Source organism: Schistocerca gregaria, chromosome 1, assembly GCF_023897955.1.
Source record: "Schistocerca gregaria isolate iqSchGreg1 chromosome 1, iqSchGreg1.2, whole genome shotgun sequence".
NCBI lineage: Eukaryota > Metazoa > Arthropoda > Insecta > Orthoptera > Acrididae > Schistocerca > Schistocerca gregaria.
In genome coordinates, this window is record NC_064920.1 from 679,832,671 (window position 1) to 679,860,557 (window position 27,887).

A 27,887-nucleotide genomic window follows, 5' to 3' on the forward strand; every position below is an offset into this window, starting at 1 on the left:
ATGTTCGAGATGCCCAGCCTTATTCCAAGGTAACTGGTATACCGACTGTCGGGACCACTTACTTGGCCACTCATACGTTGCCCGTGGTTCACGAGCTAGGAAATGAGTACAGGAACCCACACCATGAACCACATGTAGCCTGAAGCTGAGGAAAAAAGTAAAGAAAAGCGACTGCGAGTAGCTGAAATCCTACGTCAAGTATGTAAACATAAACAGCAGAAAAATTTTTCTGTATGCTCTACATTAGGAACGTAAGACAGCGTCGTTTACTGTTGAGTTTACTTCTTTTAATGTTTTCTGAATGTAAAACTAATTTAAAGTTACACATTATAGTAAATCCTATGTATCAAGAGGGTAGCATTATCTATGAAGAGATTCCTGCGCAAGACTCTCTATATGAAATTAATGAAGGAAATGAAAATTTGCTACTGAAAAGGTACACACGGGGAATAGCGGAGTGTGCAGCGCGCAAAGAATAATATTCGATTATCCTTCAAATCGTGTCAAGATCATGCGCGTAGCCAACTTCAGAAATAATTATAGAATACTTTTAACAACATCGTGATTTGCTTCCGCTGAAGAAAAAAAAATCATGTTTTCTCAAACTGCATCCGAAGGCGTGCTGCAGAATTTCTGCTTCCTTTGAGGTATCCTACCACTGCGTTCTGTGCATTCTCGAAAGCACGATGCGGCACGAACCAGACACCAGCGCCTGCCTGTCAGCTTGCCTTTCGCTTATACTGGCTGGCAGACACGCGGAAATATGCCAATATTCAGAAGACCGAAAGAAGCCTTAGCGTTTATTGCAGCTCGTGACCGTGCTATCAAAGAGCTAGATAGCTTTACGAGCATCGCAGCCTCTGTGTGCAAGCGCGTGGCGAACATAGTTCCGTTCAAGGGAGGAGGATTTTTCCCGTGGCGGGTCAGCTGAGATATGCTGGCTGGCTAACAGGGGGACAGGGGGATCGCGTCACAGGGAGGAATGGCCGTCTGTTGCAGGCTAGGGACGAGATACGCGGCAGTAGGCTCAGGCCACTACTGGAAGGGTAGCTTGTTAAGAGTTCCGTTCTGGCTTGTGTGCATACGGTACGGGAAACGGAATAGTTCTCATGCTTGTCACTTAGGAGGTAGGGATGGGGGGGGGGGGGGGGGGGGGGCGGGGAGGAGGGTAAGACTTGTAATGGGCCGACTTGTTGTAGCAGGAGGCCCACTACAGGACATACTAATTTCCACTGACTATACTTTTATAAATAAATTCATAAAACTTTTTCAGTATGATCAAGAATGATTCAGGATTCACACTCACAGCAGTGGAAGTTCAGAAACATATTTTTTTTTACGTGTGAAATTTCATCATTTCTTCACTTTCTATTGGCTTCATTTGTTGCTATAGATACACATTTTTTTTCATAAGTAAAAGAGATTCTTCGATGAATTTTGCACAGCGTAATTACAGGTGCATGAAACTCTAGAAATTTAAAAAAACTATTAAAAACTGTGGTAAAATTGGTATAATTAATTACAAAATTTGAGTTTTTTCTAAACATGAAGTTTAAAATGTAACAGTTCATTTTTTCATAAATTAAATAAGTTCTAGAGTTTCATACACCTGTAAGTATGGTTTGTACTGTACATAATTCATCGAAGAACCTCTCTTACTTATGAAGAAAAGTGTATCTGTAGCAACAAATGCAGCCAATAGTAAGTGAAAAAATGATGAAACTTCTCATCTAAAGCAAATTAATTTGTTATGTTTTTTGAACTTCCACTGCTGTGAGTGTGAATCCCGAATCCTTTCTGGTCGCCGACCGCGGTGGCCGAGCGGTTCTAGGCGCTTCAGTCCGGAACCGCGCTGCGCTACTGTCGCAGGCTCGAATCCTGCCTCGGGCATGGATGTGTGTGATGTCGTTAGGTTTAAGTAGTTCTAAGTTTAGGGGACTGATGACCTCAGCTGTCAAGTCCCATAGTGCTTAAAGCCATTTGAACCTTCCTGGTCATGCTGACAATGTTTTATGAGTTTATTTGTAAAAATATAGACCATAAAATTAAAATGTTCTGTGGTGCCTCTCCTGGTCCAAATTGGACAGTTTGACGTACTACTCCCTTAAAAATATATGTGACATACCCCAACGTGCACTAAAAATATATTGGGAATTGCTGCCAACAATACTTACTGGAAATTTAAAAGAGGCTTTTGCTGTTTCACTATAAGTGCATTCTAGTCGTTCCTGCAATTCGTCGAGCTATGTAATCTAAATGAAGCAAAACAAGCACAAGTGGAAATTTTTATATCTGAAGACAAGAGCAAGGAGCAGAGTATAACTGAAGATTTCATGTAGGTGTGATATGCAACAATCGATTTATTGTACCATTAACTGGTTTTGAACCACTGTAGACTCATCATCAGATGGAAGTGTTAACAGCAACATCATTTTCCAGCTCAAATAGTAAAAATTCAGACGTAGGTCAACGAAATATTTACCAAACGAAAAGATTGTGGTGGTTTAAGATTCGTACATTGCACTGCCTCGTGGTATCCGTGGTAAATTCATTTCAGTAATGTGCGTTGTAGGCGGCACGCACACGCTAGCATGCACGCACGCACTATTTAGGTGCACTTGGTTTCACACTGATCGTAAGTACCAAGATTATGGGGACGCTAGGTACCATACTCTTTCACATCGCGATCTTTAACATGAAATGCATTAATTACAATATTAAATATTTTCAAGTCAAAATTATGGACGCTGATGAACATGTCAAGCTGTATATGCTTCTTTACGTTGACGTTATACGTGTATTCCAAACGAAAAAGTTACAGATAAACAAATAGTGTGAGATATTTACTAAACAGTTACAGTGAGTGAGTTACTAGCCATGGAAAACTCTAAGTGTGTGCATGAACTGAGAAATTTGTTTGTGGAACCATGGGGGTGTGAAAAATGTATACAGTAGACACAAGTTAACATGGAAAGTTGTTGGTATGTGCAAGAGATGTTATTGGCTGCGTATTGGTAGAATAATATGATGTTTAGGAGAATTAATATATCTTAGTAATGTATTTTTTTTTATCTTTTGGTGGCAGGATATCTTGAAAATTCCGGAAGAAAAAGTTTTGTATTCATTCAGTTTTTCTTTAAGGATTTTGTTCAAAAATGGTTCAAATGGCTCTAAGCACTATGAGACTTAACATCTGAGGTCATAAGTCCCGTAGACGTAGAACTACTTAAACCTAACTAACCTAAGGACATCACACACATCCATGCCCGAGGTAGGATTCGAACCTGCGACCGTAGTAGCAGCGCGGCTCCGGACTGAAGCGCCTAGAACCGCTCGTCCACAGAGGCCAGCAAGGATTTTGTGAATTGATGTTAACCTGTGATTCTAAATGTCTAACTCCTCAAGGAGAGTCATCTATAACCCTTGTCACGAGTGTGTTACACAGAAAAGTTGTCACTCGTATGCCCACCAGAAGATTGTAGTGTCTCTACTTCAATCTTAGAGGCAACAACTTCTAAGTTCTGAGAGATACCAGTATCACTATGAAACATTTGACAAAACGGAGAAATGAAATTTGTACAGACACAGAAAATCCGAGTAGACAACAGAATTTCAGTGACTGAAGAAATTCAGAAAAAAAAACGCGAATCATTTTGCTTGTAAGCCTCATAATATGTACTTGATTTTGTAGTAGGCTATGTTGTAACCACGGACCTTATTGAATTTTTAATGACTACTTGTATTTCTTCTGCCCTCATTTATCTCGACTGTAGTTTCTATTTGTGCGGATTGGATTTGTTTCGTTAAACTTAATCATAGAGTCTGTTAGTCGGCGCAGTACGAATCAACAGTAAAGGACAAATTAGCTGTAGACACTTTCACGCCCTTTTGGTCGAAAATGCTGTGGTGACTTTGCTGTAGTGTAACGGCTACTTCAGTATCGAGGTTTGCCGCCAATGGTGTTTCTTTGCCTTCCTGTGACCTTACTTGTTGTAGATTAGGATAAAGTTAGTCTCAGTTTACTTCTCACTGCCGCGTAAATTATGCGGCCTGTACATGATACCGAACGGCGTGTAACTTTCATTGCACTCCTTGTTCAGAACAGCTGCTTTAGAAAGGTAGTACGCAGTGCATGTTGAACGCAGTAAGTGTTCGTTTCGGCGTTTTTTCGTTTGCTCAAATGATGTTTCCTGCTCTTGTTCGATTGTTCGCAGAAGTACAGAATGCGTGTTAGAAGGTAAACGAGTGTTGCAACGCAAGGGTAGTAATACGTGACTTAACATGTAAGTGTTGAATTATTTTGCAGTGAGCTACACGGGCCTCGGAAAATACTTGGCATGGCTACCTTGAGCACCTCTCGAGTTTTCGTTAAGACAAGCCGGGTCTTTATGTGTCAGCGGAAGAAAATATAACTCCCTAGAGAAGTATTAAGAATTATTACACAGAGTAGCGTCTTAAAAGACTGTTTTCCCCTGGCGATTTTCTCTGGGATGTGCAATTTGCTAATTGTTTCAGTGAACTAAATGAAGAACTGGCATAGAGGCGTCACAAAGAGTTACGACGGCCACAAATTTTCATTATCCGTCGTTTAAGCTAGAACGTTAACCAGCAGCTTTCTTTCTCTTCTCTTCCCGAGAGGCTATATGGAAAGATGAAAACCCTCCTCTTCTCATTATTCACATACTGTGTCATATGTAATGTGTATAGGAAGATATATGAGGTTTCAGGACGTAATAGTGCTGCGCAAAGAGGTAATAATATGGGCCATTCTTAAGGGGAAAATGTCACATAAACATATTCTAATGTCTAACGATTTCCAAGATACCGCCATTTGAGAGTCAAGCCGTTTGAATACTAATGACGTCAGTGAGCATATAAGTTGCTTGTATACAATCACACCACATTTGCCAAAATATTGAGTGTTGTATCTCAACTTTATGGGCTGTCTGAGTTAGAAATGATGTAGTACTTGGTATTTCGTAGTTTAACGCCACGAGTATTTACACATATTATGCTAATATCGTTTACATCTTCGATCATTGCAAAGAATGACGACTAATATCGAAGAATATAAACAACTTACTTGGTGACATCTACTGTCTGGGAATTAAGTTGTGATGTGAGGCATATGCGTCAGATCGTGGATTAATTTCCAGAAAACTGGTGTTAGTAAAGACATTAACAACTGCCGTGAAAGCCGGTTATATGATCAATACAGACTGACCTAATAATACGTCCTAGAACAAAGTTTCGTTCGGTTTCCATCGCACTCTTCGCAATAAGCGTGCTGTACCTGTACAGAAGAACCCACGATATGTGAACGAAGAAGAGAAAATCTTTCGAATAATTGGAACCAGCCATGATTGGCAGAGTGTCTCCACAACTGGTTCTTTCCGAAACATTTATAAGAAATTCTGTTAATAGGTGGCTGCTAATGAAAAACTGATTTATAGAGATTCTGTTACCTGTCAATAACCGTTTGCTTGCTGCGTAATCAACGACAGTCGCACCTCACACCCCTGAACTGGTGAAAATGTCAACAGTTTGAGCACCGTAATTTTTACCGTGATTTCTTAGTTGACTAGTCGCGCGATATCTTTCCAAAACAACACTCTGTTACTGTTGTTACGTGTCAACGCAATATATTTATCGATTGTTTCCTTCGATTCTCTTATAGAGTACTTGAGAACGTCTGTTTACCAGCTAGGATTTGAATGTACTTTCTTTTACCCAGAGGTACAGGAACTCAAGAAAATATTTTCAAGGAAGAAAGATTGAAATTTAGCGTTCAGTCAACGAAGAGGTTCTTTGAAACGAAACAAAAACTCGGATAGGGCAAGAATGGAGAAGTAAATATGCCGTGCCCTTTCGGAGGAACCATCCCCGCTTTCGCCTTAAGCGATTTAGGTAGCCGCGGGAAATAAAAATACGGATGGCTGGGCGGCGATTCGGACGGCCGACCTCCCGAATATGAGTCCAGTGTCTTCCCAGTGTGCCACGTCGGTCAGTGCAGTGAGTTCGTGACGAAACACAAAGGGAAGAAATTTCAGACATTACACATGCTGCGTGCTTGCGGTTTAACTGTAAGTAGGCTGACCAACTCAGCACAGTGCCGTCTACACAAATGTCACTGAAGTCGACGGTGGTTGTTTCAACACAAGTTGTTATACGTATTATAAAAACTGTACATATGCATACATGTAAGTTGTACATCTCCTCCTAAACGACTGGATCGATTTGAACCAAACTTGGTGCACATATCACTTACTTACTGGAAAGAACCTCTCCGGGGGCAAAAGAAGGACCTACCTCTCAAAGCAGTGGGGATGAGGGTGAAAAAGAAGCATAGCTCACTACACTCAGATAGCCAGCCTATGTTGATCCACTATTTGTGAATGAGAGCGCTTAATGACTTGCAAAGACTTTACACATTATTTCAAACCTACATTTTCTCTCTGACAAACCCTCACAAAATAATGAAAGGGAAATAGTTTATCGTTTACCACATATCCGCTGTTCACACAGTAAAACTGCCTCATCAGGCATGATCTTTTAATTTATTACTTATTTAGTAATAAGTTTATTCGTAAAAAATTTTCAGCCAGCATTTGCATTTAACCACTGAATATACCAGCAAAATTGTATCATTGTACGACACAAAGTTCAGGAGATATGACGTAACAAACTTTGTGCTGCGTGAAAAATATAGGGTGAAATTCGTTAGAGATACAGGTGAAATACAGCTATGTGCACAGTTATGTGTGAAATATTTTTAATATGTGTGAAATATGTGGCATGTGCGTATGCGGGCAAAGCTGCGGGTAAAAAGCTCCGGCCGCGCGTGATTAGCCGAGCGGTCTTCGGCGCTGCAGTCATGGACTGTGCGGCTGGTCCCGGCAGAGGTTCGAGTCCTCCCTCGGGCATGGGTATGTGTGTTTGTCCTTAGGATGATTTAGGTTAAGTAGTGTGTAAGCTTAGGGACTGATGATCTTAGCAGTTAAGTCCTATAAGATTTCATACACATTTGAACATTTTAACAAAAAGCTCCGTCTAGAACCCTGGATCGATTTCAGCTAAACTTGGTAGACTAACTATTTATTATTTGGTGCAAGAACCACCTACCTTCTGTAGGGATGCCCAGGACAATCCTATGTACTAAGCTAGTTTGGTAATAAAAGAAGTCAAGTACCGAACCGTTAATTTAATAAGTTGCCACGGTTCCAATTTTTCACAATATCAAATAGCTGCGCGTCGGACATTTGCGAGTGGAGCATGTGTTCTATGATGATTTTTCTCTTTTTGCTTTTTACTGGCGAATGGTGACATAGTACTTGCGCCCGGATTGTATTCGGAAGGACTTTGGTTCAAACCCGCGTCCGGCCATTCAGATTTAGATTTTCCATGACTTTCGTAAATGGCTCCAGGAAAATGCCGGGATGGTTCCTTTGAACGGACACTGCCGATTTCGTTGCCCGTCCTTGACATAATCCGAGCTGGTGCCCCGTCTCTAATGACACTGATATCGACGGGACGTTAAGCCAAATCGTCCTTCCTTTTTGTACTCTGACGCCCTGTTCGGAGACATTCATTGGTGACGAATGCTGTCAGTACTGAAGCTTTCGATAAGGAAGCGCCGATCATTCTGCCACGTCGGTTCTCCGACCAGAACCAACGCCACGGTTGCACGTCGAACAACAGCAACGTCTTCTGAGATCGATCAAAGTCCGATGAGTATAAATTGGACTGGTCGGTATGCAGTTAGTTCAATTACAGCTGGCACGGGCTGGTCTCCTTCGACAAGACGGACGTGGCGGCTCCAGGCACTCCTCCCACAGAAATAGCCCGCCCGCGGGCAGAGCGGCGGTGGCTCGTGTTGTGGTGGGTCGGCCCCTAGGCGGCCGTACCGGGCGCGCCGTCGTACGGCGGGCGGCCGGCGCGTGATGGACTGCCGACCGGGGCAGCCAGGAGCTACCAGCTATTCCGGCGTCGTCTGCCGCTCGATGGCCGCCCTCTGCCTTGTTATAGGCTACGGCGGCAGGACGCCCCTACCACTTGATGCCCTTCGTCTATCAGCTACCTAATCCCGTCCTCTCATCGATCAGTCCCCAGCTCACCGTGTATATCGGGACGCGTTTTTCCGTGTTGTGCAAGACTAGCGTGGGCACGGGGAGGTAAAGTTTATGAAAAGAGAGAGAGAGAGAGAGAGAGAGAGAGAGAGAGAGAGAGAGAGAGCGCAGAGAGCAGAGTTGCGGAAGACGCCATTGTCAGATTACAACGGTGCGCTGAACTGGGACTCGAACTCGTACTGCTAGAGCTATCCAGTCACCCGTTACCTCCCACCCGGCTCAATATATCGGACGATCTCCCTTATCTACGACGCGTGTTTTTTTTAGGTAAGTATCGTTTTGAAATTAAAAAAAAGACGTGCTAAGGTATCTCAATAATTTTATTTTTACATGAAAGCCTGTACCTTAATCTACTTTTCTACATAATTTCGCCGGCCGGAGTGGCCGAGGGGTTCTAGGCGCTACAGTCTGGAGACGCGCGACCGCTACGGTCGCAGGTTCGAATCCTGCCTCGGGCATGGATGTGTGTGATGTCCTTAGGTTAGTTAGGTTTAAGTAGTTCTAAGTTCTAGGGGACTGATGACCTCAGAAGTCCCATAGTGCTCAGAGCCATTTGAACCATTTGAATCTACATAATTTCCGTCAATATTGAGGCACTTGTCATCACGTTGTACCAGTTTTTGAATACCCTCCTCATAGAAGTGTGCCGCCTGACTTGTTAACCACTGCATCACCACTGTTTTGACTTCGTCATCGCCTTGACGACGCTGACCGCCCAGGTGTTTCTTCAAGTGCAGGATCAGATGGTAGTCACTGGGCGCGAGCTCGGGACTGTTCAGATGTGTGTGAAATCTTATGGGACTTAACTGCTAAGGTCATCAGTCCCTAAAGCTCGGGGCTGTACGGAGGATAATGTAGAGTTTTTCATCGAAAACATGAGATGAGACCTTTGGTCTGATTCGCCACATGCGGACGGGCATGGTCTTGCAGGAGAATCGATGCCCTTGCTCAACTTCCGTGGGCTGTCGCTTTGATTCTGGTGTGACGTACGCCAACCATGTTTCATCTCCCGTAACAATTTGGCTTAAGAAATCATTACCATCGTTGTGGTCCCGCTCAAGGAAAGTCAATGCACTGCCTAAACGTTTGGTATTGTGCACACCCGTCAGCATTTTCGGTACCCAACGTGCGTAATTTTCGGTAATTCAAATGCTCGGTCACAATGCCATACAAAACACTACGACAAACATCATAAGGAAAGTCATCCCGCAAGGAGGAAAACGTAAAGAGTCTGTTTTCTCTCACCTTATTGTCCACTTCCTGCACCAAACTTTCATTAACGAGCGAAGGACGCCCACTCCGTTGTTCATCATGCACATTTGTGCGGCAGTCTTTAAACGCTCTCACCCACTTTCTTACCTTTCCATCACTCATAATGTTTTCTCCGTAAACTGCACAGATCTCACGATGAATATCGATCGCCTTTAGGCCTTTAGCTCTAACAAATCTTATAACAGCCCGTACTTCACAGTCGGCGGGACTCACGATTATCGGAGGCGTCTTAAACACTCAGTACACAACGTAAACAAGGAAGAATCAGACTGTAATGGCGTTAGTGCTCAGATTAAGGTACAGGCTTTCATGTAAAAATAAAATTATTGACATATATTAGCACGTCTTTTTTAATTTCAAAACGGTACATACTTTAAAAAAACACGTCTCGTAATATACACGGTGATTCAAAAGTCATAATCTGTAGGACAAATAAGGTGAACCAGAACTCCACCGGACTAAGACAAGGAAAAAATGGTCTAGTAAACATGAGTTCTAAAGTTCATACCTAAACAGCTGTCCACACTTTATCTTTGTTGTTGTGATACACATCTCTTCCACTGACACAGTCCTCACAGCTGTTAAGGTATGCATTTGAGAGTCCTTGTTTACCTGACCTTTTCTTCTTGTTCAGTCCATAGTACTTCTCTAAGTTCATCGACGGAGTTTTGGTTCACCCTGTTTGTGGTATTGGTTATGACTTTTCAATCACCCTGTGAGCGAGGTGTGTGAGAAAAGTAATGAGACTGATTTTTTATCGACCGAATATTTTTATTTTTTTTCAAACAACAGTATTCCCCCCCCCCCCCCCCCGTAGTTTCCTTCGGCAGCTGTATACCGGTGGAGTCGTTGTACCCAGTCTTGGTAGCAGCGTCAACTGGTAGGGCATTTAACATGGCGGCCACACTCTTTTGAATGTTCTCCAGAGTCTCAAAATAACATCCTTTTAAGGCAAGGAATCAGATCAGACGAGTGTCCGGGAGGGGGGGGTGGTATGAAACAATAGGAATGCCTTTTGAGATAAAAAAAAAAATTCCGTGATGGACGTGGTCGTGTGACATGGGGCGTTGTCGTGACGCAGCATGCGCTTGTCTGCAGTGCCCGGTCTCAGTCGATTCACCCTTTTCCTGAGCCTTTCAAGGACATCTTTGTAAAACACTTCGTTGATAGTTTATCGTGGGAGAACAAGTTCTTTATGCACAATAACCGTTCGACTTTTATGGACTGTATCTTGCAGAAGATACAAGATTTAGCTCTTTCGGCACATTTGTGAATACTATGCTGAAATTTTGGACCAAAGTTACTAGCCAACTAAACTTCGTTCTAATGTACGCTAAATTCCTCTAATTCTGTGTTTATTTGATTTTTGTCTACCATCGCTAATGTTGCTATTACTGTTGTATCTTGTACGTCTTAAGAGTGTCGGCCTTTCCCACGTTGAGAACATGTTCCTAACTAAACGCAGATATGCATGCACTGGATTCTCATAATTTAAGGCATCACAATGCAATAACGCTATGATTTATTTTAGTGACGTATTCTTATATGTAGACACTGTCTGAATCCGTCAGCTGTGTTATTTTTTAGATCGCCTCTGTAGTCTGTCGTCTTACATGATTCTGACTGCTGCAGCGCAGTCGGCAAAGTGTTCTACTACTGAAATAATTCCGTGATGAATGCGGCACTTAAAGTGTAGAATGTTATTTTTTGGATAGGTTGTGTGAGAATTGTTCTTGTTTTGCTGCGATAGTATTAGTGTTTTGCAGACCACACTGCGTTCTCGTTATTGTTCATACAAGCAATAGAAAGAAGAAGTGAAACAAGTTTACTAACTCATATTTCATATTGTTTCGGGCGTTATCTACTTTACCTTACGGTATTCTATTGCCCTTTTTCAATCCTCGCACCTTTTCCACATCCCGCCAGCCATAGACGATCACTTACGGGCGCTACACACATGGACATACTTGTATTTTAACTAGGAACGCAGACCTACTGTGTTCATGAATCGCGGGGCAAAGGTGACCAGCACGGAAGAGCGTTTCACTGCGGCGCAGGGCAGGTCGCTGTAGCGCATAAGTGGTCGTAAGACGTTATGGCATCTCTCGCGGCTGACTGCGACAGCCCATCTATCAGCGCGGAGAGGGTTTGCGTTTCCTCCATGCGCCGTGACAGGAAACTGTTTTTCTCCTCGCCGCACCATCTAAAGCGTGGCGCTATCTTCCCACCACGAACACGACCTGTGGGAACGTTCTCTCTAGTTGCAGTGCAGCAGTTATATTTCTCTTGTAAGTGGCTTGATAACGTATGTACCCGTAACTCTGCATCCCCAGTCATTTTTCTTCCTCTCAGCCCCATCCGTATTCTTGTTGCAGGCGGTAGAGAGGGGACGCGTGAAAACCGGAGAGAAAGTGCCCGTCAGTTGGCTGTGATGTACTCAATCAAAGTCGACAGCACTTTGACGTTGCCTCTCGCAGTGCTTCACGCAACTCACGGACATTATTTGGAACTGGGTCGCCTCGCTCGATGGTTTCCCAGGTGCACTCAGGTACATAAGCCCCGTAATGTCCATGGAGTGTACCTCAAACTATTCTGGTAACACTCAGGAGCGATGCGATGATGATGAAGATACAGGTCGCAGTGTAATGGAGACGGAAATATATACCCACACGATCGGATAGTAGATTCCTTCTCCCTCCCTTCCCCCGTCGTCAGCCGCCTGAACTATCGCCCGTGCATGTGCTCCATGGCTCATCAGTCCAGGAGTTCTTTTTCCCTGCTTAGTGCATTAGGGTACCCAAAGGCGATGTCTCTATCCCCAGATTAATTAATGTGCGACGAGTGAGGGGTTCGTGTGTGACGCGTTCACCGAAGTAGTGATGTGGCGATTATGGCTTGTAAGACTTCTCAACCGTTGTCCAGTAGTGAAATGGTGAGCTGTTTGCTACATGCGGTCTTTCTGCCCGCTGTTACATTCTGCGATGGTCAGCATTGTTGCCCAGGAAAGGCACTTGACCTTGACTGCCGCTGTTTTTTCAGTGGCGGTGCTCACAGCACACCCGTGATTCGGTGACACGAGAAGCGTCCATACTCTCAGTTCGACGGCCTCGGAGGTGGTGTGTGGCATGTGCTGGGACATGACGACCTGGACGCCGTCAGATTTACGCGTACATCTACATTAATATTCCGCAAGCCGTTGTGTAGTGCATCAGGCAGGGTATATCGTAGCAATAGTGCCACTTTTCTTATCTACTCCATTTGCGTACCGGGCGAGGGCAAAATGACTGTTCAAATGCCTCTTTACCAGCTACAAGTCCGTCTCATCCTTCTTTCGAGGTCCCAACGCGAGCTGTTAGTTGGTGGCAGCGTAATGGCCGTACAGCAATCTTCTAAAACCCGATAACCTACGCGCATGTTGCCTATTCGGTGCTCGAGTGTCACCTGGACGGCGCTATTAAAAGGGTTGACAACATCCCAGTCATATGACAATGCTGAATTATTCCTTTCGCCAAGGCGACAGGAGATTTTCCTTCCGACGCAGCAGCTCTCTTCAATTTAGTTTATTATAAGTGTATTATCCAAGAGTGCCCTACCGCGTACCCTGTTGATACGAGGAAAGAGATTTTACTATTACGCAGTCTGGTTTCCGTTGGGCATACTCAGTTTTCGTAGTAGTCAGTACCATGGTCTGGCAAGCCATTGTCCTGGCAACAGTCTACACTGCCAAAGACATACAGGTAAAGCGTCGCACTCTTCAGTACCTTGTGCTACCTGCGGATAGGTACAGTCCCTCAGACGGTACAGACCTCTCTTACGTGAGTATATCTTCACATCTCTACTTGTACTTGTGTGTAACGTGTGGAGGAGTATTTCCAGCACTTACTTAGCTTATCAGTGTTGTTTATTTACGGAATTCCGTTATGTAAAACAGCAGATATCTTCCAAAAGAACAACCAGCTGTAGTGGCTTTGTAAATACACCACATATGCTACACTAAAATAGTATATTAAAAAACGGAAATTAAGGCGCTCCCTGAGGACACTTGACTCGGGAAAATTGGAAGTATGTTGAATAAACCGTTGAACGAGGCCGGCACGGGTAACCTACTGGACATAGGATTCCGAAACGAATTTTGGGATGGATCCGTCAGTAACGCCACAGTTTATTTCCTGTTCTTTTATTGTCCAGCTGTGATAGTATTTCGGCCCGAACGACGTCGTAGCATACGGGACGTTAAAGTCTTTGCTGTAGTTTTTTGGTTGTTTTATCCAATAACTCGTGACGCTTCTTGATCAGCTTGAGGCCTCTTATAAAATGTTTGCATCGTTAGTGCGTTTAAAAATGTCTGAATTTCATGCTTCTTGCAAACCTCCAAACTGTAACTCGTATGTTCGAAAATACAGTTACGGAATATTTCGTAATGTAGTGCAACTGGTCTCCTAACTTTGTAGGTTGGTAGGCTTCCCTTTGTCCGCCTTAATGGTCCAAAACAGCTGTTACCCAGCAAGGTGAAAACTGGAATTGTTTCCGTAGGATTTTAGAAGGCGTAGTTGTTTATAATTTCTGACACGACTGGTGTTTTACTGCCTGTCTCGTTTATTACTGCTAAGGCTGTTGATTTTCTTGTATTCTGGAGGCAACGGATTGGAATCACAGTCCGATATCCCGAAATGGCATTGTTTGCGACTTCGTTTATTCATTCCAGCTGAAATCCGGTATGGATTCTTCGGCGGGTCTATAGTACAAGCAATCCGTCCCCAACGGGGCACAACAGTCTCAAATACATGTTGTAATGTTGTCGTGCTAAACATCTAGGCAGAGCGTTTGTGAAATATTAAGCTCAGTTCAGAGACACCTCCTGCAACTGAAACCTGACATTGGGAGACGGATGCTGCGTTGAACACGTCTGCGAATGGAGAGGCGAAGTGAACTTGACTAACAGTTCCACAAAGATTGCGATTTCATACATAAGAAGAAGTGATTATATGAGACTGACTCTTCCTTAGCACTTTATTTCGTCTTAATACGAAAGTGAGACATGGACGGTAAGCAGTTCAGAGAAGAGGAGAAGTTACTGATATTTGGTGCTACAGAGTAATGCTGAAGATAGTCCGTAGCTCGCGGTCGTGCGGTAGCGTTCTCGCTTCCCGCGCCTGGGTTCCCAGGTTCGATTCCCGGCGGTGTCAGGGATTTTCTCTGCCTCCTGATGAATGGGTGTTGTGTGACGTCCTTAGGTTAGCTAGGTTTAAGTAGTTCTAAGTTCTAGGGGACTGATGACCATAGATGTTAAGTCCCATATGCTCAGAGCCATTTGAGCCAATGCTGAAGATAAAATGGTAGAGTGACTAACAAATGGGAAGGGACTCAACCGAATCAGGTAAAAAAATAAATTTATGGCACAGCTTGACCAATAGATGGGATCAGTTGATAGCACACTTGCCGAGCGGTCTAAGGCGCTGCACTCATGGACTGTGCGGCTGGTCCCGGCGGAGGTTCGAGACCTCCCTCGGGCATGGGTGTGTGTATTTGTCCTTGGGATAATTTAGGTTAAGTAGTGGTAAGTTAGGGACTGATGACCTCAGTAGTTAAGTCTCTTAAGATTCCACACACATTTGAACATTTTGATAGCCCCCTTCTCGAGGCATCAATGAAAATTCAGTCTGGTAAACGAGGGAAATGCAGGAGATAAAAATTGCAGCGGGAGACTTAGACATGTATAAAGCGAGCGGGTTCAAGTGGATGTAGGTTTTAGGAAGACCTGAGAGAACTGAAGACAGCTGTCAGTGGACATTGAGTTATATCAGTGGGGCAGGTTGAATATTTCTGCAGGACCGGGATTCGAACCCGGCTCCTGCTTACTAGGCAGATACACTGACCACTACGCCATTCGGACACCGTGGTCGCCACAACAGCACGGGCTACCCTGACCCGTCTCCCGTCAGACCCAAATTATGAACACACACTACTTACGTATCGCCCCTGCTCATTAACCTCATTTCCCCGCTACATCGCGCGGCACCCTCCATCGGAGGTTCGAGTCCTACCTCGGGCATTGCTGTATGTGTTGTTCTTAGCGTAAATTAGTTTAAGTTAGATTAAGTAGTGTGTAAATGGTTCAAACGGCTCTGAGCACTATGGGACTTAACTTCTGAGGTCATCACTCCCCTAGTACTTAGAACTACTTGAACCTAACTAACCTAAGGACATCACACACAGCCATGCCCGAGGCAGGATTCGAACGCGCGATCGTAGCGGTCGCGCGGTTCCAGACTGCAGCGCCTAGAACCGGTCGGCCAACTCGGCAGGTAAGTAGTGTGTAAGCTTAGGGACCGATGACCTCAGCAGTTTGGTCCCATTAGACCTTACCACAAATTTCCAATTTTCCCGCTACATCTCGCGGATTCCCGTAACAATTCGAGCTTGGTGTGCATCCGCACTGAAGTGATCACTGACCACCCTCGCCTTTATTATGCATATGGTGTCTGTTCTTTCGGACCTGGAAAGCAAAAATTTAACTTCCCGTCGACAGGTATGTTATTGTGTACTTAGCCATAAGTCAGTTGCATAAGGATGAGGCAGTAAATGGCCCGTGACATTGATGCAGGAACCATCCAGAAATTCTCTTGAATCCAGAACTTTGTAAAATCCAAGTAATTGTGACTTTTCAGAAATCTGAACTCTTCCCACTTAGTCACAGGACTGTAGGATCTCATCTGACCGTAGATACGACTGCAACGAAGATACACGCACTTATTCGTGCTGTGCTCAAAACGCCCTTTACTTGATATCAGTTTCTGGCTTTAAAAGATCGACAGATAACGCTAACAGCGATTTGTGGCTTGTAACACTGTTGCTTTCACTTTTTTTCTGGTAAAATTCGATTACATACCGGGTGATCAAAAAGTCAGTACTAATTTGAAGGCTTAATAAACCACGGAATAATGTAGACAGAGAGGTAAAAATTGACACACATTTTTGGAATGACATGGATTAGATTAGATTAGATTAGATTAATACTTGTTCCATAGATCATGAATACGACACTTCGTAATGATGTGGAACGTGTCAGGTTAATAAAAGATGTCTGTACAAGAAATTACATTACACAAAATATTGCATGACACTAATGATTAAGTTTTTTTTTTTTTTTTTTTACTTACTTTATATCTAAAAATTCAGCCAATGAGTAGAAGGAGTTGTCATCTAGAAATTCTTTTAATTTATTTTTAAATGTTAGTTGGCTATCTGTCAGGCTTTTGATGCTGTTTGGTAGGTGCCCAAAGACTTTTGTGGCAGCATAATTTACCCCTTTCTGTGCCAAAGTCAGATTTAACCCTGCATAGTGAAGATCATCCTTTCTCCTGGTGTTATAGGTATGCACACTGCTATTACTTTTGAATTGGGTTGGATTATTATCAACAAATTTCATAAGGGAATATATATACTGTGAGGTTACTGTGAGGATCCCTAGATCCTTAAATAGATGTCTGCAGGATGACCGTGGGTGGGCTCCAGCAATTATTCTGATTACACGTTTTTGTGCAATGAATACTTTTCTACTCAACGATGAATTACCCCAGAATATGATGCCATACGAAAGCAGTGAATGAAAGTAGGCATAGTAAGCTAATTTACTGAGATTCTTATCACCAAAATTTGCAATAACCCTAATAGCATACGTAGCTGAACTCAGACGTTTCAGCAGACCATCAATGTGTTGCTTCCAGTTTAACCTCTCATCAATGGACACACCTAAAAATTTTGAAAATTCTACCTTAGCTACAGACTTCTGTTCAAATTCTATATTTATTACTGGAGTTTTGCCATTTACTGTACGGAACTGTATATACTGTGTTTTATCAAAATTTAAAGAGAGTCCGTTTGCTGAGAACCACTTAATAATTTTGTGAAAAACATCATTTACAATTACATCACTTAGTTCTTGGTTTTTGGATGTTATTACTATACTTGTATCATCAGCAAAAAGAACTAACTTTGCATCTTCATCAATGTGGAATGGTAAGTCATTAATGTATATCAAGAACAGTAAAGGACCTAAGACCGAACCCTGTGGGACCCCGTGCTTGATAGCACCCCAGTTTGAGGAATCAGCTGTTTTAACATTACACGAACCACTTATTTCAACTTTCTGCATTCTTCCAGTTAAGTATGAATTAAACCATTTGTGCACTGCCCCACTCAAACCATAATGATTTAGCTTATCTAAAAGAATTCCATGATTTACACAATCAAAGGCCTTTGAGAGATCACAAAAAATACCAATGGGTGATGTCCGGTTATTCAGAGCATTTAATATTTGATCAGTGAAAGCATATATAGCATTTTCTGTTGAAAAGCCTTTCTGAAAACCAAACTGACATTTTGTTAGTACTTTATTTTTACAAATATGGGAGGCTACTCTTGAATACATTACTTTCTCAAAAATTTTTGATAGAGCTGTCAGAAGAGAGATTGGGCGGTAGTTGTTGACATCCGACATATCCCCCTTTTTATGCAATGGTTTTACAATGGCATATTTCAGTCTATCAGGGAAAACACCTTGCTCCAAAGAGCTATTACATACGTGGCTGAGAATTCTACTTATCTGTGGGGAACAAGCTTTAAGTACTTTGCTGGAAATGCCATCAATTCCGTAAGAGCTTTTACTTTTCAGTGAGTTTATTATTTTACTGATTTCAGAGGGAGAGGTTGGTGGAATTACAGCTGTTTCAAACTGTGCAGGTATGGCCTCTTCTATTAATAGCCTTGCCTCTTCTAGTGAAGATCTAGATCCTATTTTCTCCACAACATTTAAAAAATGATTATTCAAAATATTTTCAATTTCTGATTGTTTGTTAGTGCACTTGTCATTCAATTTTATTGCACTAAAGTCTTCCTGTGCTCTTGGTTGCCCTGTTTCCCTTTCAATAATATTCCAAATTGCTTTAATTTTATTATCAGAGTTACTGATCTCAGACATGATACACATGCTTCTGGACTTTTTAATAACTTTTCTTAGTACCGCACAATAGTTTTTATAATATTGAACAATTTCGGGGTCAGTACTCCATCTTGCTGTTAGATACAGTTCTCTTTTGCGGTTGCAAGATATTCTTATTCCTTTAGTTAGCCAAGGTTTTTTATATGTTTTCTTGGAATTATGTTTAACTATTTTCTTGGGAAAACAATTTTCAAATACCCTTAAAAATGTATTGTGAAATAAGTTATATTTCAAGTTTGCATCGGGTTCCTTATACACTTCATCCCAGTCTAGCTGCTGTAGGCTTTCCCTAAAGTTTGCAATATTTATATTGTTAATTGAACGCACTGCTTTGAAAGTCTGATTTATTATACTGCATGGAGCTATGTCATGTACTGTAACAAGCTGTGCACTATGATCTGAAAGACCATTCTCAACAGGATAAGCATTTATGTCCTTAAACTTATCTTGGTCTATAAAAAAGTTATCTATCAATGTACTGCTGTTCTTTGTTATCCGAGTAGGAAAATCAATGACGGAGCTCAAATTGAAAGAACTGAGTAATACTAAAAGGTCATTCTTCCTATTACACTCTTTCAGGGAATCAACATTGAAATCCCCACAAATGATAATTTGCTTCCCCCTGTCTGACAGATAGCACAACAAAGCATCCAAGTTTTCCAGAAATAGCTGGAAATTCCCTGAGGGGGACCTATACACTGTTACAATTATGAAAGTGCCATCCTTTAGTTTAAGTTCAGTGGCACATGCTTCCATATGTTGCTCTACACAAAATTTTTTAGTTTCTAAATTTTTTGCGCTGTGGAAGCTTTTGACATATATGGCAACTCCTCCTCTCATCATATTATCTCTACTTACATGTGCAGCTAATTTGTACCCATTGATGCTAACCTTTTGCATATCAGTGACAATGTGATGCTCAGACAGGCATAGTACATCTATTACATTCTCAGTTTCTATATCTTCTAAACAAAGCAGAAGCTCATCAATTTTATTGTTCAATCCCCCAATATTTTGATGAAATATACTAACATTTTTCATTTTACTTTTGCAACTATCTTGAACTTTTTTGACATCTTTAGTACTTGCATGGCTGAGTTTCCCACTGGACACTGATCTTACACTAAAAAAGAGTTTCCACCATGAGATGTAGTTCCTCCCCCCTTTAAATTTCCTGCTATCAGCCCAGCCAGTTTACCCTTCCCTTTCCTGTTGAGGTGTAGGCCATGTCTAGTATAGTCCCACCTACAGAGTGAATCAACACGAACCACACCAATGTGTGACCCCGCACCAGATCCAAGTAGCCGTTCCAACTCCAAATTAACTCTCCTGACAGAAGAGGTCAAATGAGGTCGGTCGTGGCGCTCCAGAACCGACACAAACCCAACACTGGTATGATTCGATGCCGATGCAATCTTTGCCAGGTCACACTCTATGCTGTACCCCGGATCTCTGTCAATACTGTTGCCCGGCCCACCCACAATAACCACGGTGTCTTCCTTAGTAAAACCTTTACATAGTGAACCTAAATCCTCTGTAACCTGCCCAAGTTCAGCACTAGGTTTGAAAAAACTTGTGACCTGGTAATCCAACCCTAATTCATCCTGCAGAAGTTGGCCCACACCCCTAGCATGCGAACTACCTAGCAACAAGACTTTCTTTCTCTTTGCAGACTTCCCTACATTCTTAATCAATTTGCTGCTGAAAGCTTGTTGAGCCCTGTGTACATCTACTTCTGTGAGAGGCTCATCAGTTTCTGACTGAGGCAACAGGTCAAACCTATTTTGTACATTAATAACAAAGCGGTCAGAAGAATTTCTTGGCCTGTTCCTCATGCCTGTTGCCACTTCCCACCCCTGTTTACCCTTCTCCCCCCTTAACCTGCCCAGTTCTCGCCTAGCCTCATCTAACTCAGCCTGAAGGGCAGCAATTTTCCCCTCCTGTTCCACAATCTTCCTATCTCTACTGCATAGCCTACAGAACCACTGATGAGTCTCGCTCATTTTCCCAATTCCCACGCCACTACAGTCGCCCCAATGAAAAAAGTTACTACATCCATCACACCAGACCCCGGAGCTAACGATCCTACGGCACGTCAGGCACTTTACACTCATGGTACAAATCTATTTTAGTGACAGAAAGACAATTAAGTTACCGGAAAACAATGAAAATACGTGTACGAAAAATTAGGCCTACTCGCGACTATGTAAACAGTGGTTCAGAAGTTTTTTACTGGAAATTACTTAAGAGATGACGATACTCTACAGATATAAAGGGGCAGCAAACGTATTTAGCACACTAAACTATCAGTAAATGCACTTAAGATTGCGGTATGAAGTTTAATCTGAAAACTCAAAAGTTCGGCCTGGCCGCGATATGTAAACAAAATGAACTTTACGTGATTACTGTGAAAATACGCGAGTAAGACAAAAACCTTTAATGGTATGCTTGCAGAGCACTATAATTAACGTTTTATTAGAACAAAAAAAAATTGCTAGACGCGTGAAAGATCTCTTGCGCGCGTCGTTTGGCGATGATCGTGTGCTCAGCCGCCACTTTCGTCATGCTTGGCCTCCAAGGTCCCCAGACCTCAGTCCGTGCGATTATTGGCTTTGGGGTTACCTGAAGTCGCAAGTGTATCGTGATCGACCGACATCTCTAGGGATGCTCAAAGACAACATCCGACCCCAATGCCTCACCATAACTCCGGACATGCTTTACACTGCTGTTCCCAACATTATTCCTCGACTACAGCTATTGTTGAGGAATGATGGTGGACATATTGAGCATTTCCTGTAAAGAACATCATCTTTGCTTCGTCTTTCTTTGTTATGCTAATTATTGCTATTCTGATTAGATGAAGCGCTATCTGTCGGACATTTTGTGAAGTTTTTTTTTGTTCTAATAAAACCCCATGTCATTACAAGCATGTGTGTCAATTTGTACCTCTCTACCTACATTATTCCGTGATTTATTCAGTTTTCAGATTTATACTGACTTTTTGATCAGCCGGTATTTTTGGACGAAGGTGGGAATTCCTTTTAGTGGGAAAGGCAGTTGTAGTGAGAGACTAGTCATCCGTAAACGCGGCGCGCCTGCTGGAAGTGCCTGCTGCTGCGGGGCATGTTCGCCGCGCCGCGGGGCGTCCCGTGGGCCCAGGGTGAATAAGAAAGCGGGTGCGGTGCGCCCGCGGCTCTGCTGCAGCCGACGGCCACGCGCTCTAATTAACCGTGTTCTGCTCCGCTGGCTTTCAATAAAACACTCATTTTTACATATTTTATGCCTCTGCCTTCTAAACGCGTCTGCTCTCTTGATCGCGGAAATACTTATCTTGTAGCAAGTGTCCTGCTTTGTCACGTGCGCGCGCGCGCCTGTGTGTGTGTGTGTGTGTGTGTGTGTGTGTGTGTGTTGGTTGCCAACTTCTACGGAAAGAACATTCGCAGTGTATTAACCAGTAAACGCAATCAGTTTAGGGTGTAACCCTACACTGAGGCGACAAAGTCACGGAATAGCGATATGCACGTATTACAGATGGCGTTAGTATCGCGTACACAAGGTATAAAAAGGGCAGTGCATTGGCGGAGCTGCTATTTGTACTCAGGTGATTCGTGTGACATTCAACGCGGAATGGTAGTTGGAGCTAGACGCATGAGACATTCCATTTCGAAAATCGTTAGGGAAATAAATATGCCGAGATCAACATTGTCAAGGGCCGGCCGAGAATGCAAAATGTCAGGCATTACCTCTCACCACGGACAACGCAGTGGCCGACGGCCTTCACTTAACGACCGAGAGACAGGGACATTTGCGTAGAGTTGTTAAAGCTAACAAACTCTGCGTGAAATAACCGCAGAAATCAATGTGGGATGTTCGACGAACATATCCGTTAGGACAGGGCGGTGAAATTTGGCGGCCGAGAGGTTCTAGGCGCTTCAGTCCGAAACCGCGCTGCTGCTACGGTCGTAGGTTCGAGTCCTGCCTCGGGCATGGATGTCCTTAGGTTAGTTAGGTTTAAGTAGTCTAAGTCTAGGGGACTGATGACCTCAGATGTTAAGTCCCATAGTGCTCAGAGCCATTTGAACCATTTCGAAATTTGGCGTTAATGGGGTATGACAGCAGACGACCGACGCGAGTACCTTTGCTAACAGCACATCATCACCTGCAGCGCCTATTCTGGGATCGTGGCCATATCGGTTGGACCGTAGAAGACTGGAAAATGGTGGTCTGGTCAGATGAGTCCCGAATTCATTTGATAAGAGTGAATGGTTGGGTTCCAGTATGGCGCAAACCTCACGAATCCACGGACCCCAGTTGTCATCAAGGTCCTGTGCAGGCTGGTGGTGGCTCCATAATGGTATGGGCTGTGTTTACGTGAAATGGACTGGGTCATGTCATCCAAATGAACCGATCATTGACTGGAAATTGTTATGTTCGGCTACGCGGAGACCATTTGCAGTCATTCATGAACTTCCTGTTCCCAGACAACGATGGAATTTTTATGAATGGCAGTGTGCCTTGTCACCGGGCCGCAGCTGTTAGCGACTGGTTTGAAGAACATTCTGGAAAATTCCAGCGAATGATTTGACCGTCCAGAGCGCCCGACCTGAATCCCATCGAACATTTAAGAGAAATAATCGAGAGGTCAGTTCGCGCATCGGAAACACATCCGCAATTATGGACGGCTTTCGAGGCAGCATGATTCATTATTTCTGCGTATGATTTCCAAACGACATTTCGAGGACATGCCACATCCAGTTGCTGCACTGCCGCGCGATAGGCAGGCTATTAGAAAGTATCCCATAGTTTTTGTCACATCAGTGTATTCTAATTACTTGGAATCTAATTCTACACAGCTTGTTTAAAAACTAACAATACGTTCAAAATGTTAAAATTGAAAATTAACGTAAATCATTCCACGCATTTCGCCATGGACGAATTGTTTTACTTTTGGCAAACTTGTGTACAATGTGCTGTGTGATCTCCACCTGAATGACGACGTGCATGACTGATAAACTCAACCTGGAACACAATTTATAACCAAATATATTTTTGAAGCTAAGACGATGACAGTTCAAGCTGTCGAAACAGGTCGTAAACAATAAATTTTGATTAATGCGAGCCGGCCGTTGTGGCCGAGCGGTTCTTGGCGCTTCAGTCTGCAACCGCGCGACCGCTACGGCCGCAGGTTCGAACCCTGCCTCGGGCATGGATGTGTGTGTGATGTCCTTAGGTTAGTTGGGTTCTAGAGGACTGATAACATATGTAAAGTCCCATAGTGCTCAGAGCCATTTGAACCATTTTTGATTAATGCAATCTCAGCTATAAAAAGTTTTTTGAAGTTAAATATGCACCGCTCCTTCCATTTTCTCAACATCGGAAACTTCAATCAACATTTCGTGTTTACTGAAATAATTACACTAAAATATATTATGGCCACTACTGACACAGTGTCTCGTTGTTAGGTTGCACGTTGTGCAGCCATTACCAGGTCCGGCTTACTATTCATAACAAACTGTTCATTCACAACGAGTTCTGAGAGCAAGTCAATCAAACCTTGTAATGCATTTGAAAGAAATTATTAACGAAGTTCTGGATGACACTGTTCATAAACAGGAAGTGGATGGTGATGATTAATGGTGATGATGATGATGCTGGAACGGAGGACATAGAAACTGGTGAAGATGATGTAAGATTAAAACAGTCATATCGCCGTGATCCATACTTTGTTGGTAGGGCAAACTGCTTCAATTAGATAAAAGCATAATCCCAGTTAATGTCAGGATAAGACAACAATGTTTTGCAGATTACTGATTTGCGAGTTATGGTTAATGCCATCGGTGGGAATCCAGACACCGAAGAAGTGTGGGACCTATATTTTACTCAAAACGTTTCAGATGTGATTCTACAGTGGCCGAAAAATAAAATCGGTGAAGTAAACGTTCTCTCTAAAGAACCTTTGCTTTGCACGAGATATTGATGTTCTGACCTGAAAGCTTTTATAACCTTACTTATATTCACAGTAATCTCCAAATCTGGTAACGAATCTATAGATAACCTTTTCTCATTGGGGTGACTTGACATAATATTTTTCACAATACTATAAGTTTTTTGTTCATATCTACACCTCTTTGATTTGAGAACCCAGAGAAGAAAGGAAGAAAGATGCGACTACCGCAATGTCAAACATTCTTAACAGATTTGTTTGGAATTGTCTGCACTGTTACACTCCAGGTCCTACTGTGTGTAGTGATGAAGTGGATGTGCCTTTCCACGGTCGATGTAGATTTCGGATGTACCCGCCAAGAAAACCGGCGAATTATGGGTTAAAGTTTGCATTTATGACAGATACCACGAGCCATTATGTATGCAAAGCCTACATTGTGGCCTCTGACATGTTTGGAACTTAACATCAAAATGGGAATTTATCGTTGAATTTTTCCAACAACTGTGTTTCTGATTCTTGGTTGTTTATGAAAGATTGACAAAGCATAGGATTAATAATAAAAAGTTTTATTTCTAGTTATTTGAGAAACGTGGTAAAGCTCACTCTATTGAGACATCGCTTGCGTATTTTCTTTATTTTCATTTTTATTATTAATATTTCGCTGTTTTATGTTTTAAAATACAAGTTGTAACCAGCGTAGTTCAATGAACAACTATAAATGTAAGACGATATTGTATAATTGAATATCAAAATTTGGAGGCTGACAAACACCGTGATCACAGTCACGTTACAAAATCGTATATCAATTAAGAGGTGTTGAAACTGATTTGACAGTTCGACTTACGCTACAGTTTGTCATTTTAAATGAGGCAAATTCAAAATTTAAATGCTTTGCCTAATAATAAGAAAGTAATATGATGTGCCATATCGTGAGTCCATTCAGTCGTCTTCAGTTGTACTAAATCAAAAGGTCATAGAATGCCTCTTCAGCTTAGCTGTTAATCTGTGCTATATATTATTTTAGTTTTATTGTAATTTATTTTCGAGCCTGTTTTCAAACTTGCTCTGAGCTCCCTCATTCACTATTGGGGTTTATTTGAACCAGGCGCTCAGTGTTATTTTACAGTATTTTCAGTTGTGCAGTAATATTGAATGTGTGTCAGTTAAGTCAAGAGACTGTGTGGTAACTAATCAGGATACACCCTACACAAATTTTTACACTTAAGGAGTACCTTTGGCACTCCTCTCGACTTGGCGCCCCATGCTTGAGCTTTAAAGTGACATTTTTGCTAAGTCAGTAATTTCTACCAAACAGAACGTGTGGGGGTACTTTCACAACAAAAAGATATTCAGCAAATGGAGTGCACTGCTCGTTTTGATGACTTTAAATTCTATTGAGCCTGTGTGGGATGCTTTGGGCAGACACACTGCAGCACGCCCACTTGCACCAGTGACCATCCGGTAGTTGTCAGCGTTGCTGGTGGAAGAATGGAATGGCCTACCACAAGAAGTGCTTACCAACCTTGTGGTCCCCATGGGAGCACGTTGCAGAGCTTGCACTGCCGTCAGTGATGATAACACCCTATTAAAAACCATGTTCCTCCATTTGTAATGTCCAGGGACCATTATAAATTGTGGTGACATCAGTGTTATTATTGTCTTTAAATAAAAGTATCATTTTTGTTCATCTCATCATATGTTTCTCTCAGTTACATTCTATACTATACTGTAGCAGTTCTTTCTATGTGTGGTCCAAGTTTCATCAAGCTATATTACTTGGCAGTGACACTTCATGTGGAAGTTACTCTTTTCTCCTTAAGTTTGAATTTTCAACTCCTCCATTCAAATATTTCCTGTGGTATTCTCTGTCGGATATAAACTCCTCACAGTACCAAAATTTTAAGAACACAGAAAATAGTTTAAGAGTAATCTTAAAGAGCACTGTTGCCCTCTCTTTAGTGGGCTCAGGTTGCTGACTGTTGTAAATCTGTATATAGACCCTATGTTGGAAACAGTGGCATGAAATGTACAAGGGTAGATATTCATGGCCACAGCACACTAAAGTCAGATTATGATATTCCAAGGCAAAGGCTCATAAATACTGGCAACTGGCACAAAGTGAATTCTGCCAAAATCTACAGTAATTTGCCATACTGTTCTCTGTTCATGTCATTAAAAGATCTCAGAATAAGTCTATATAAATGGTTGGGAAATAATTCATTTTATAGTATAAAAGAATCTCATGAACTGAACATGCTGACATTAATTTGTCTGATAAGAAATGGAGTCAGGTCATATGTATTGTTTCTGTCTTCAGTTGTTATTAGCTTGTAAGATGACAACATGCCATATATCTGCATATTTCAATTTATTGGGTGTAATTAAACTAATTACTGTTAATCACATGAATGACTGTTTTATTATTGATTGTATTTGGCAATTCCCTGTATACTAATTTTGTCTGTCAGCTGTATGCACCAGGGTGTCAATTGTTTGTGTGTGCTGATGTTGAAACCTGTCTCCTTTCGTATGATTAATGGGTCATGTATGATTCTTGATTATCATACCAGAACATGTATGTGTCCTGCAGGACTGCCAGAAAGAAACTCACCATATTTCCTGGACACAAAGAAAGAAACAGTACATTAGTAAAATGAACACTGCTATGGAATGCAGTGAATGCAGAATACTGGGGATAGAGATGTGATTTCTTGGGCATGATTATATTTACAGATAAGAGTAAGTTCGGTTATGTTGCATAATGATCAGAGAATTTTATGTTGAAGACTGCCCTTCATTCAGCATAGATAGAAGAGTGTACAAGGCACAGAAGAGTATGGAAGTGGTGGTGTACTGGTATGGGGATGCATTTGCATATCTAGTATATATGAATAAACTTTCATAGACAAAAGTGTGGTCTGTTTGATAGAACTTAAAAAAACTGAGTACTTAAATAACTACAAAAATTTTATACTTATAGAACTATAAGTATTTGGAATACATAAATGTTGTTGTGCCACATTTCAAACACTGTGAGTTACTCACCTGTCCTCAGTGTTAACCTCACTGTGTGTGTCTTTGGGAAGCTGATCAGGTGTCTGAGGAAGCACCACATATGAGCAATGTCCTTGTGAAGAAAGTACTTTTTCATGCATGAATGAATATTTTTTGCACACATGACACAAACTCTTGTTATACTTCAAGCAAAATGGGGTAAGATAAAATGTATTTGTATGATATCAGCAGAAAAAGTGTTAAATGGTGTATTCTGAGACCTCTGTCAAATTGATTGGGTACTTAGGTCCAGAGAGAGAAAGAGACAGAGAGAGAGAGAGAGAGAGAGAGAGAGAGAGAGAGAGAGAGAGAGAACATCAGTGTGCGTGTGTGCGCGCATGCTCTAGGGGGGTTATGTTTTATGTAAATAGTGATATGTTATTTTGTGTTACACTTCAGCATTCTGCACAACATTTTAGCAGTTCATGATTACTTGAAAGACCAGCTTGAAAGTGAAAGGCTGTTTTAAATGACCGTGACTATATTCATT

At 42.2% G+C, this 27,887-nt stretch overlaps 1 protein-coding gene across 1 annotated transcript in view; it reads left to right on the plus strand.

The window, feature by feature from the left end:
- The window catches only part of LOC126363166 (neuronal calcium sensor 2), a 337,516-nt gene that overhangs the window by 284,000 nt on the left and 25,629 nt on the right, over positions 1-27,887 (plus strand). The gene's annotated exons all lie outside the window — the stretch shown is intronic.